Source organism: Bos mutus, chromosome 5 (genome assembly GCF_027580195.1).
Source record: "Bos mutus isolate GX-2022 chromosome 5, NWIPB_WYAK_1.1, whole genome shotgun sequence".
Lineage (NCBI taxonomy): Eukaryota > Metazoa > Chordata > Mammalia > Artiodactyla > Bovidae > Bos > Bos mutus.
In genome coordinates, this window is record NC_091621.1 from 22310507 (window position 1) to 22323327 (window position 12821).

Here is a 12821-nt window from a genome sequence, read left to right on the forward strand (position 1 = left end):
CCAAAAAACTAAATAGACATTTCTCCAAAGAAGATATACAGATGGCTAACAAACACATGAAAAGATGCTCAACATCACTCATTATCAGAGAAATGCAAATCAAAACCACTATGAGGTACCATTTCACGCCAGTCAGAATGGCTGTGATCCAAAAGTCTACAAGCAATAAATGCTGGGGAAGATGTAGAGAAAAGGGAACCCTCTTACACTGTTGGTGGGAATGCAAACTAGTACAGCCACTATGGAGAACAGTGTGGAGATTCCTTAAAAAACTGGAAATAGAACTGCCATACGACCCAGCAATCCCCCTGCTGGGCATACACACTGAGGAAACCAGAAGGGAAAGAGATACTTGTACCCCAATGTTCATCGCAGCACTGTTTATAATAGTCAGGACATGGAAGCAACCTAGATGTCCATCAGCAGATGAATGGATAAGAAAGCAGTGGTACATATACACAATGGAGTATTACTCAGCCATTAAAAAGAATACATTTGAATCAGTTCTAATGAAGTAGATGAAACTGGAGCCTATTATACAGAGTGAAGTAAGCCAGAAAGAAAAACACCAATACAGTATACTAGTGCATATATATATGGAATTTAGAAAGATGGTAACGATAAGCCTGTATGCAAGACAGCAAAAGAGACACAGATGTATATAACAGTCTTTTGGACTCTGTGGGAGAGGGAGAAGGTGGGAAGATTTGGGAGAATGGCATTAAAACATGTATAATATCATATAAGAAATGAATCGCCAGTCCAGGTTTGATGCAGGATACAAGAAGCTTGGGGCTGGTGCACTGGGATGACCAGAAGGAGGGTATGGGGAGGGAGTTGGGAGGGGGGTTCAGGATGGGGAACACGTATACACCGGTGGTGGATGCATGGTGATGTATGGCAAAATGAATACAATATTGTAAAGTAAAAAAAAATAATAATAATAATTAAATAAATAAAAATAAATAAAATAAAATAAAAAGAAAAAAAGAAAGGAACATAGGTAAGAAGGTCACTGGGATGCTTTTTTATTTCTCTGTTTCTTCATCTGTAAGTTCATTTTGTAAACATTTATCTGTACAGTAATGATCTGTGCTTTTCTGTATTATATAACACACTTTTCTGCATTATACAATATACAATGCAGAATGTCTAGTTATGTTAAAATAATGTTAAAATTTTAACACCACGATGGGAAATCATTTTTTAATTTATTTATTTATTTACTTTTGGCCACTGGATCTTGATTGCTGTGCGTGGGCTTTCTCTGCTTGCAGTGAGCAGGGGCTACTCTCTAATTGAGGTGCTTGGGCTTCTTATTGTGGTGGCTTCTCTTGTTGCAGAGCACAGGCTCTAGGCAGAGTAGTTGCAGCTCCTGAGCTTAGTTGCCCGTGGAAGGTGGGATCTTTCTGGACCAGGGATTGAACAAGTGTCCCCTGCATTGCAAGGCAGATTCTTTGCATTGCAAAGGTCCAGATCTCACTGGACCACCAGGGAGATCATTTTATACCCAGGAGAAGAGGAAAAAGTTTTCAAGTCTAACAATACAATCTTTTATCAAGAATATGCAAACATGAGAACTCTTTGTTTTTAAAAGTGTCAACTGGCGAAAGATCTTTGGAAAGCAATTTAGCATTATCCTGTAAGGCTGTAAATGTGCATATCCTATAACTCAGTAATTCCATATCTAAGCCACAGGAATTCTTGCTTATCTGTATCAGAAAGCATGTAAAAAAATAAACATAGAAACATTGTTCATGAATAAAAACACAAGGACAAGCAAAAAAAGACAAAAAAGAAACAGTTGGACTGATCCACTATCAGGGAAATGAATAAATAAGTGGCGGCATATTCACACCACAAGACAGTGAAAATAGAATAATACAAGTACTCATATCAACAGAGAAATATTTTGAGAGACAAAATGGTAAATGAAAAATAGTCTCAAGAGACTACATGCAATCCAATGTTTATAAAGCCTCCAAACTAGAAAAATAATGTATACAGATGTGATGAAGCCATAAAGTGAAAGTGAAAATGAAGTCACTCAGTCATGTCCGACTCTTTGCGACCCGTGGACTGTAGCCCACAAAGCTCCTTCGTCCATGGGATTCTCCAGGCAAGAATACCAGAGTGGGTTGCCATTTGCTTCTCCAGGGGGATCTTCCCGACCCAGGGATCGAGCCCAGGTCTCTCACATTGCAGGCAGACGCTTTCACCTCTGCGCCACCAGGGAAGCCCTTAAATACAAGAATACGGTCTCTCAGAAAACCTCTTATAGAGACACAGAACTTCAGATCCAAGTACTAACATCAAAGATTTCAAAGGGAGGAAAGGAAGCCAGGTTGAAAGAAGGGGGGAGGAGGCAGGAGAAGGGGGCGAAAGGGGTGGCCTTACAGATGTCTCCTGCCACCTACAGATACCCAGGCGTTATGGGACTTTTCCCTGGGCCTCCAGAGAAGGGAGGACTGGAACTCGGCCTTACCAGAAATCAGACCAGATCAGAACCAGAATTCGAGTTCTCTGCCAAGAGGAAGTGATCAGTCTCCAATCCTCAGCTCAGGCTGAGGGCCCTTTGACCAGATTCCTGCGTCCAGGACCAGGGGACTAGAAAAACGGGGAAGGATAGGAAGGGTTAAGAAGAGGAAAGAGAAGGGGAAGGGGAGAGAGGTCAATAAAGTCTCTTGTTCCTTACCGGTCGGGGCACTCTGGCCAGTTGTCCGTGTCAGGAGGAGACCAGGGAAAAAGGATCCCAGATGCGGCCGCTGGGTCTGGTCCATTGGCAGGCAAGCTGGCCCCTGAGTACCCCAAGTGGTCAGAATGTCAGTCTCAGCGAAGAAGAATTCCACCAGAGTCACCATTTGTTGCAGGAAGGCGGACCCCTTCCAGGACCCGAAACTGGGGTTTAACACTCGGAAATGAATTGTCCAAGGAGACACATGTGCTGACAAAGCAAGAGATTTTATTGGGAAAGGGCACCAGGGTGGAGAGCAGTAGGGTAAGGGAACCCAGGAGAACTGCTCTGCTGCGTGGCTCACAGTCTCGGGTTTTATGGATGAAGCCATAAAAGGATGCAAAAGCACAGTAAACATACAGTCTAGAAGAGTGATTACCTCTGGGATGGGGGAGGCAGATACAACTGAGAGTGTCAGGGAGCTGCCTTAGGAATGTCCCTGTGCTAATTCTCAGGTCAAGTATCTTGCGTGTGTGTTATCTGTATTCATGTAGGCTTACAGATATCAACCAAAGAAAAATTTATCTGTTCGGTATGAGCACATCTCTTACCTAATCTCCTTTATAAACCCTCATTAAAGGAAAAACTGATAATGTTAATAACAACAAAGCCTTTTTTTCCTAAAGCACAAAGCAAAAAAGAGCTGTGAGCTAATAAAAGCTATCTACCTATTTCTGAGAGAGAGAAAGTCGGTGGAGGGGTTTGCTAAGGAAGCATGGCAGAGGAAACAGTGGCCAAAATGTATCCTTTGTGGATAAAGCACAAAGCTGGGAGAGGCAGAGCTCTACAGAGCCCATGGGGAGACCCCAGGCTCCATCGGCTGTGATAGAGATGGGAGTGAGAAGTGGAGCCCAAGTCAGGGAGGTTCTTTGAACACTGCTATATAAAAGTCTGATCCACTCAATGTCCCTCCACTGACCCGGGTAGAAAATTCCTGGTTGGAAAAGTTGCATACTCTTGGCAAAGGCTGCTTCTTGGTTAAAGGAGCTCAGGTTAGATTTTAGCACTCCTTGCAGGGGGAGCTGGGACCTCCAGAGCCTTTCTGAAGGTCTGCAGGTGGAAACATTTCAGCTTTCTTTTCCCAACGAAAGGCTTCAGTTGAATCTATTATCATTTGCCCATCTACTGTCCTGCTTTCAGAATACTGTTGGTATTTTCTCTTCCTAGGCCTTAGGTTTTTGCCCTTTTATTAAATTCCTTTATCATGATGGAGGGGCGGGAGCAAGGTGGCAAGGGATTTCTGGCAAACTTGAATATCCAGTCCCCTGTTAACCAAAGTCTCTGCAAATTTTACAACAAAAATAAGGAATATTTAATCAAATTAAGTTGAGATAAAATGTTTGTGTACACATTTAGTGGGTTGTTAAAAATGAAACAGAACTAAAAATATTAGGATATATCTTATGTAGCAAGAGTAGGTACTGTTTCTTGAAATGTGTACATTATTTAAACATGGTTCTTATTGTGGGTGTGATTTTTTTCCGTTTGAAAAACTCTCACTTAAATATAGCTCTCAAAGGCCAGAATGGGGCTTCCGGGTTCAGAGATGCTGACAGTTTTCTGCATCATGGGGCTGGAAAATAGCCAGCCACATACTAGTTCTAAATCAGTTGCTAGATTGTTGGGCATCAGCCCTATGAGAGGAGAACTGAGTGCTCAGGGATGAGGTTGACAGTAATTTCTGATAGTGTGCTTGCGTGCTAAGTCACTTCAGTCACGCCAACTATTTGCGACCCAGTGGATTGTAGCCCACCAGATTCCTCTGTCCAGAGAATTCTCCAGGCAAGAACACTGGAGTGGGATGCCATTTCCTTCTCCAGGGGATCTTCCCGACCCAGGGATTGAACCTGCATCTCTTATGTCTCCTGCATTGGCAGGTGGGTTCTTTACCACTGGTGACCTAGGAGGCCCTTCTTATATCCTCTTGTAAAAACATCACTATTCATAAATGAATAACTTGCCTGGAGAATCCCAGGGACAGGGGAGCCTGGTGGCTGCTGTCTATGGGGTCACACAGAATCGGACATGACTGAAGTGACTTAGCCGCAGCAGCAGCAGCAGCAAACACATAAAAGGGCAAACAAAATTTTTTAAAGTTTGCTGACTTTCTACAGTGTGGGCAGGCACTGCCTTAGGGTTTTACTGAGAGAACCAAAGAACTGTCCTAAGAAAGAAAATTATTGTTATGTCACTAAGTTATGTCCGACCCGCTGTGACCCCATGGACTGTAGCCCACCAGGCTCCTCTGTCCACGGGATTTCTCAAGCAAGAATACTGGAGTGGGTTGCCACTTCCTTCTCCAGGGGATCTTCCCTACCCAGGGACAGAACCCAGGTCTCCTGCATTGGCAGGCAGATTCTTTACCACTGAGCCACAAAGGAGGCCCAAGAAAGAAAATGCTACATCTTTAAAAGTCTAAGGTTGGGACAGTTGAAAAAAAAACAGTTCCATATAACGATCTTAGTATGTTCTAGTGATACCAAAAACCAGAGGGAGGTTATGTATGTATAAAATTTAATTTATTCTATTTCATTGAGGCAGGTTGAAATGAGAATCAAATGCAATCATTCAGGGAAAATACTTTGAAAGTGAGAAAAAGCAATATATAATTTCAATGTAAGGTAAAACCTCAGATATCTGTGGTTCCTTATGGTGTGGGAAATGTAAGGATATTTTTTTTAATCACAGAATGAGTAGGAGGGGACATTGCAGGGTTATATTTATGCTTTCATATTTTGGGATGGGATTCTAAACAACCTCAAATGTTAGAATATTTTCCACCCACCAGAAATGCTGAAAGGTCAGCACAGCCTTTGAGTTTGTTACTAACAAAGCTGTTTTTCACATCTTCTGTATGATGCTAGTTTATTCATTGTTCTTCTCTCTGGGTGACCTTAGGTAAATGATGCTTTCTCACCTCACTTTCCACATTTGTGATTATAGATATACAGACATGGAATTACAGGTGTTGAGCCAGCTATAGAAGATTCCTCTCAGTGCTAACTGTCCGTGTAAATCCTCTATCAGCCTAGTGACCTGGGCCCATTTTCCCCTTGAACTCGTTAGTCAAGTCCTTTCCAGGAACCCATCTTCAAATCAGTTTAACTGTGACAGCCACCCTGAGACATGATCCTTCCCATGGCTCCCAGATCAAAAGAGAACAAACTCTACGGGAAAGTATTTCTGGCCAATTCCAGAAAGCAGTCATTGGCACACTGTAGTGCTCAAATAACGTGAGAAAAACCAATTCACATACCACTATATTTTACTTGTTGATTTTAGAAGAACTAGAATCTGTGCCTGCGGCAGAGGAAGGACTCCCATGAGCATGTAAGTTGAGATCATCAACTCCATCATGTACTGTACTTCTAAGTGCTGAGGTCAGAAAGGGAAAGTTTCCATTGATTTCTAGCAGACTATATGGCTTCATGAGATTGTTCTTGACCTCATTAAAATGAAAAATCTATCTCTAAATGGGAAAAAGAAACTGAATTATAAAAATATTAAAGACAAAGTTGGAATTTCTAAAAAAAAGAAAAAAAATGATTGGGGATACTGAAGGTTCTTCTAAGCAACATTTTAAAAGAAATTTTAAAATTTTAAAATAAAGTGTTGTTAGATTTGACCCTATAAAAATTAATGTACAAAAAATAAGAAAAATGTGTGTTGATGTATATAAAAAATTAAAACACACTTTAAATATTTTGCAATTTTAGTGGTCATATATGCCTCAAGAAAGCTGAAAAGATTAAAAGACCAACCACTGATAGAGAGAATGCTGCCAACGTACTAATGAATACACATTTAATATCTAGAAAATATAAAAGATTCTATGAGTTTAAAAAAGTACACAAATAGGAAATAGAAAAAAAGTTGCAAAGATGCATAGCTAGAAAAAGAAGTAGCCAATAGCATCTGAAAAGATATTCAGCTTGATAAAATCATATAAAGATTATGTATTATTGGTCATCGTAGTTGTTGTTCAGTCGCTCAGTCATGTCCAACTCTCTGCAACCCCATGGACTGCAGCATACCAAGCTTCCCCATTCTTCACTATCTCCTGGAGTCTGCTCAAACTCATGTCCATTGAGTCTGTGATGCCATCCAGCCATCTCGCCCTCTGTCATCCCCCTCTCCTCCTGCCTTCAATATCTCCCAGCATCAGGGTCTTTTCCAATAAGTCAGTTCTTCTCATTAGGGGCCAAAGTATTGGCGCTTCAGCATCAGTCCTTCCAATGAATATTCAGGATTGATTTCCTTTAAGATTGACTGGTTTGATCTTCTTGCAGTCCAAGGGACTGTCAAGAGTCTTCTCCAACTCTACAGTTCAAAAGTATCAATTCCTTGGCACTCAGCTTTCTTTATAGTCCAACTCTCACATTCATACATGACCACTGGAAAAACCATAGCCTTGACTAGACGGACCTTTGTTGGCAAAGTAATGTCTCTGCTTTTCAATATGCTATCTAGGTTGGTCATAACTTTCCTTCCAAGGAGCAAGCGTCTTTTAATTTCATGGCTGCAGTCTCCATCTGCAGTGATGTTGGAGCCCAAGAAAATAAAGTCTGTCACTGTTTCCATTGTTTCCCCATCTATTTGCCATGAAGTGATGGGACCGGATGCCATGATCTTAAGGTTTTTGAATGTTGAGTTTTAAGCCAACTTTTTCACTCTCTTTCACCTGCATCGAGGCTAATTAGTTCTTCTTCGCTTTTTGCATAAGGGTGGTGTCATCTGCATATCTGAGGTTACTGATATTTCTCCCTGCAACTTGATTCCAGCTTGTGCTTCATCCAGCCTGGCATTTCACATGATGTACTCTGCATATATGTTAATTAAGCAGGATGACAATATACAGCCTTAATGTACTCCTTTCCCAATTTGGAACCAGTCCATTGTTCCATGTCTTATTCTAACTGTTGCTTCTTGACCTGCCTACAGCTCTCCCAGGAAGCAGGTAAGGTGGTCTGGTATTCCCATCTTTTTAAGAATTTCTCACAGTTTGTTGTGATTCACACAGTCAAAGGCTTTAGCATAGTCAAAGAAGCAGATGTTTTTCTGGAATTCTCTTGCTTTTTCTATGATCAACGGATGTTGGATCTGGGTCATCATAGGAGTAAAATTAAAAAATAGATATCAAGGATTGGCATATGAGGAAATAGACATTCAGATACAGCTAGTGTACTTTAAATTGCTGCTGCCTATTTGCTGGATGATTAGTGGTTTCATTAAAATTTGCAGTTGCGTTCTTGGACCCAGCAATTCTACCACCAAGTATCTATTCAAAAGAACAATTGATACACATACATAAAAGTTTTACAAGTATGTTTATTTCTACATTCTCTGAAATAGCAATCATGGAATCTAAAAATAATAGAAAATATAAAAGGTACTATGAGTTTTAAAAAGTTAAGTAAATAAATGTAAAATAGAATATACATTAAAATTTTGTACTTTATATAATAAAGTACATACATAATTATATAAGTTTAAATGTGTATAGTTATGTAAAATTATATATATCTGAATGAATTATGGTGTATATATATTTGAATATGCACAGTAATTAAAAGGAATGAAGAAAATTAATGTATACCAACATGGAAAGAGCCCCAAGATGAACTGGGACTTTTGCAAAATGCAAGTTACATTAGAATGAGACAGAGGGGATGGGTAGAGGAAACATTAACTCTTTAGGTACTTTGTAATAATGAGTATGTCTCAGGAAGTATTGGTATGTTATTTACATAATTGTTATTAATAAATTTGAGAAAGAAATTAAACAATGCAGGAAAGGAAAGAAAGGGGAAGGGACAGAAGGGAGAGGACAAGAAGGAACAGGAAGTAAAACTTCTGTATGCATCAGGCACTAAATTGTCAGAGTGAGAAGCATCTGGGGTCCTTAATAATGATTTATTCTAGAGGAACCTCATTGCCTTCACCTGAGGTTCTCTTAACAACAGAAATAGAGCAGAATTATTCATAGCCCAGTCTCAGGAACCAGGTTGTTGAATTCAAATGAACTCTACATTACCAAATATATGATCTTGGTCCACTCACTAGACCTCTCTGTTCTTCACTGTTCTCATGTGAAAAGGAGAGGAAAAAAATAGCATCTACTACATGAAGTTCTTATAAAGATTAAATAAATAAAATATCTTTGGAGCATCACTGATACACGGCAGACACCCAATGAATACCAATGGGCATCCCCTCTATTTTTTGGCTGAGAATTACATGGAAGAGCACTGCTCTCTTTTCTTGTTTAGAATACAGGGAGAGAAAGCTGTGTTGGAAACCCACCCAGGTGTGAATAAATCAGGTGGACAGCATGGCCCATGGCATCAAATAGCCTGAAGATCCAGTAGGTTAGGTTCTAAGGCAAAAAGCGATCAATACCTATCTCGCATTATTGTCAGAGTTAAAAATAGTATTTGTGTAGTGCTTAATAGTGCCTGTTAGTAAATGGTTGCTGCTGCTACTGCTGCTGCTAAGTCACTTCAGTCGTGTCCGACTCTGTGCGACCCCATAGACAGCAGCCCACCAGGCTCCCCCGTCCCTGGGATTCTCCAGGCAAGAACACTGGAGTGGGTTGCCATTTCCTTCTCCAATGCATGAAAGTGAAAAGTGAAAGTGAAGTCGCTCAGTCGTGTCCGACCCTCAGCGACCCCATGGACTGCGGCCCACCAGGCTCCTCCGTCCATAGGACTTTCCAGGCAGGAGTACTGGAGTGGGGTGCCATTGCCTTCTCCGTAGTAAATGGTAGCCGTTATTAATTATGGTCTGAGACTACCTACGCTGGGTTTTAAAATTTGGAAAATCAACTTCATTAGTAGCATTGTTTGCAAAGAAACCTTAACCAAATATAAGTCTAAATGTTGGACTAAGAACCCAGAGCTCTTTCTAATTTTGGCTCTATTGCCAACTTCCATGGTACCCTTTAAGAAGTTATTTAATCAAATGAAATAATTCATTAATGGTGATAGAGTCTGTAGCCAGAACATAGAACCACTTGCTGTGATTATGCAAGAACTGCATTTGAAATTCTTAGACTTCTCTTTTTATGTGTTCTATGAAGTCATTAAGCTGGAAAATTTCACAGGGTTTTCACCTATGAGTTTTGGTTTGTTCTAGTTTCTAAAAGTGGAGAAGGCAATGGCACCCCACTCCAGTACTCTTGCCTGGAAAATCCCATGAACTGAGGAGCCTGGTAGGCTGCAGTCCATGGGGTCGCTAAGAGTCAGACACGACTGAGCGACTTCACTTGCACTTTTCACTCTCATGCATTGGAGAAGGAAATGGCAACCCACTCCAGTGTTCTTGCCTGGAGAATCCCAGGGACAGAGGAGCCTGGTAGGAGGCCGTCTATGGGGTCGCACAGAGTTGGACACGACTGAAGCGACTTAGCAGCAGCAGCAGCAGAGGGGTGGGAATGAAGAGGGGAGGTGGGAGGAAGGCTCTAGAGGAAGAGGATATATGTATACATATAGCTGACTTCGGAGAAGGCAATGGCACCCCACTCCAGCACTCTTGCCTGGAGAAGCCCATGGATGGAAGAGCCTGGAAGGCTGCAGTCCATGGGGTCGCTGAGGATCAGACACGACTGAGCGACTTCACTTTCACTTTTCACTTTCATGCATTGGAGAAGGAAATGGCAACCCGCTCCAGTGTACTTGCCTGGAGAATCTCAGGGACGGGGCAGCCTGGTGGGCTGCCGTCTATGGGGTCGCACAGAGTCGGACACGACTGAAGTGACTTAGCGGCAGCATAGCTAACTTACATTGTTGTACCACAGAAACTAACACAACATTGTAAAGCAATTATCCTCCAATTAAAGAAAATGCTATTGTTGTTCAGTCCCTCAATCATGTCCAACTCTTTGTGACCCCATGGGCTGAAGCATGCCAGGCTTCCCCGTCCTTCACCATCTCCTGGAGCTTGCTCAAAGTCATGTCCATTAAGTCAGTGATGCAGTTTAAAACCACTGAAAAAAAAAAGAGTGAATGAGTCTGCCCCCAAAAGTTTTCAGTATAGTAGAAGAGATGGGTATTTAAATAGCAAATTGTAAAGCAGTTAATTGCTACAATAGAAACATCATGCAGTGCTTTGTGGGAATGCATCTTAATGTCCTGGGCTAGAATGGAGAGATGACTAAGGAAAAGTGGTGAGCTTATGCTAGGTAAGGAGGAGAAGCAACTTATGCTAAGTAAGGAGGAGAAGCGAGAAATGTACCTAAGGCTACACTAGAAGGCATAAGTATATAAGGTGGAAAACAAATGTGTTGTAGAGGTTTCTTATAATGGAAGGCTATCTCACCTTGTATTATTCATATGGTTTGTGAGCCAACCCATACTTCTAAGGAACAGTGTCTATGAATCCTCAAAACTAATAAAAATGTTATTGACATAAACCCTTCACTGTGCACAGTATACAGAGTTCTGAGCCTCTAAAAAGAGATGAAGTCATTGTTGTTCAGTTGCTAAGTCATGTCTGACCTCATGGACGTAGCACAACAGGCTCCTCTGTCCTCCACTATCTCTTGGAGTTTGCTCAGATTCAAGTCCATTGAGTTGGTCATGTTATCTAACCATCTCATCCTCTGCTATGCCCCTCTCCTTTGGCCTTCAATTTTTCCCAGCATCAGGGTATTTTCCAATAAGTCGAGCTCTTCACATATGGTGGCCAAAGTATTGGAGCTTCAGCAACAGTCCTTCCAATGAATATTCAGAGTTGATTTCCCTTAGGATTGACTGGTTTGATCTCCTTGCAGTCCAAGGGACTCTCAAGAGTCTTCTCCAACACCACAGTTCAAAAGCATCAATTCTTCGGTGTTCAGCTTTCTTTATAGTCCAATTCTCACATCCATACATGACCACTGGAAAAACCATAGCCTTGACTAGATGGACCTTTGTTGGCAAAGTAATGTCTCTGCTTTTCAATGTGCTATCTAGGTTGGTCATAACTTTCCTTCCAAGGAGTAGGTGTCTTTTAATTTCATGGCTACAATCACCATCTGCAGTGATTTTGGAGCCCAGAAAAATAAAGTCTGACACTGTTTCCCCATCTATTTCCCATGAAGTGATGGGACCAGATGCCATGATCTTCATTTTCTGAATGTTGAGCTTTAAGCCAACTTTTTCACTCTCCTCTTTCACTTTCATCAAGAAAGGCTTTTTAGTTCCTCTTCACTTTCTGCCATAAGGGTGGTGTCATCTGCATATCTGAGGTGATTGATATTTCTCCCGGCAATCTTGATTCCAGCTTGTGCTTCCTCCAACCCAGCATTTCTCATGAGGTACTCTAAATATAAGTTAAATAAGCAGGCTGACAATATACAGCCTTGACGTACTCCTTTTCCTATTTGGAACCAGTCTGTTGTTTCATGGCCAGTTCTAACTGTTGCTTCCTGACCTACCTACAGGTTTCTCAAGAGGCAGGTCAGATGGTCTGGTATTCCCATCTCTTTCAGAATTTTCCACAGTTTATTGTGATCCACACAGTCAAAGGCTTTGGCATAGTCAATAAAGCAGAAATAGATGCTTTTCTGGAACTCTCTTGCTTTTTCCATGATCCAGCAGATGTTGGCAATTTGATCTCTGGTTCCTCTGCCTTTTCTAAAACCCGCTTGAACATCAGGAAGTTCACAGTTCACGTATTACTGAAGCCTGGCTTGGAAAATTTTGAGCATTACTTTACTAGGTGTGTGAGATGAGTGCAATTGTGTGGTAGTTTGAGCATTCTTTGGCATTGCCTTTCTTTGGGATTGGAATGAAAACTGACCTTTTCCAGTCCTGTGGCCACTGTTGAGTTTTCCAAATTTGCTGGCATATTGAGTGCAGCACTTTCACAGCGTCATCTTTCAGGATTTGAAATAGCTTAACTGGAATTTCATCACCTCCACTAGCTTTGTCCATAGATGCTTCCTAAGGCCCACTTGACTTCACATTCCAGGATGTCTGGCTCTAGGTGCATGATCACACCATCATGATTATCTGGGTTGTAAAGATCTTTTTTGAACAGTTCTTCTGTGTATTCTTGCCACCTCTTCTTAACATCTTCTGCTTCTGTTAGGTCCCTACCATTTCTG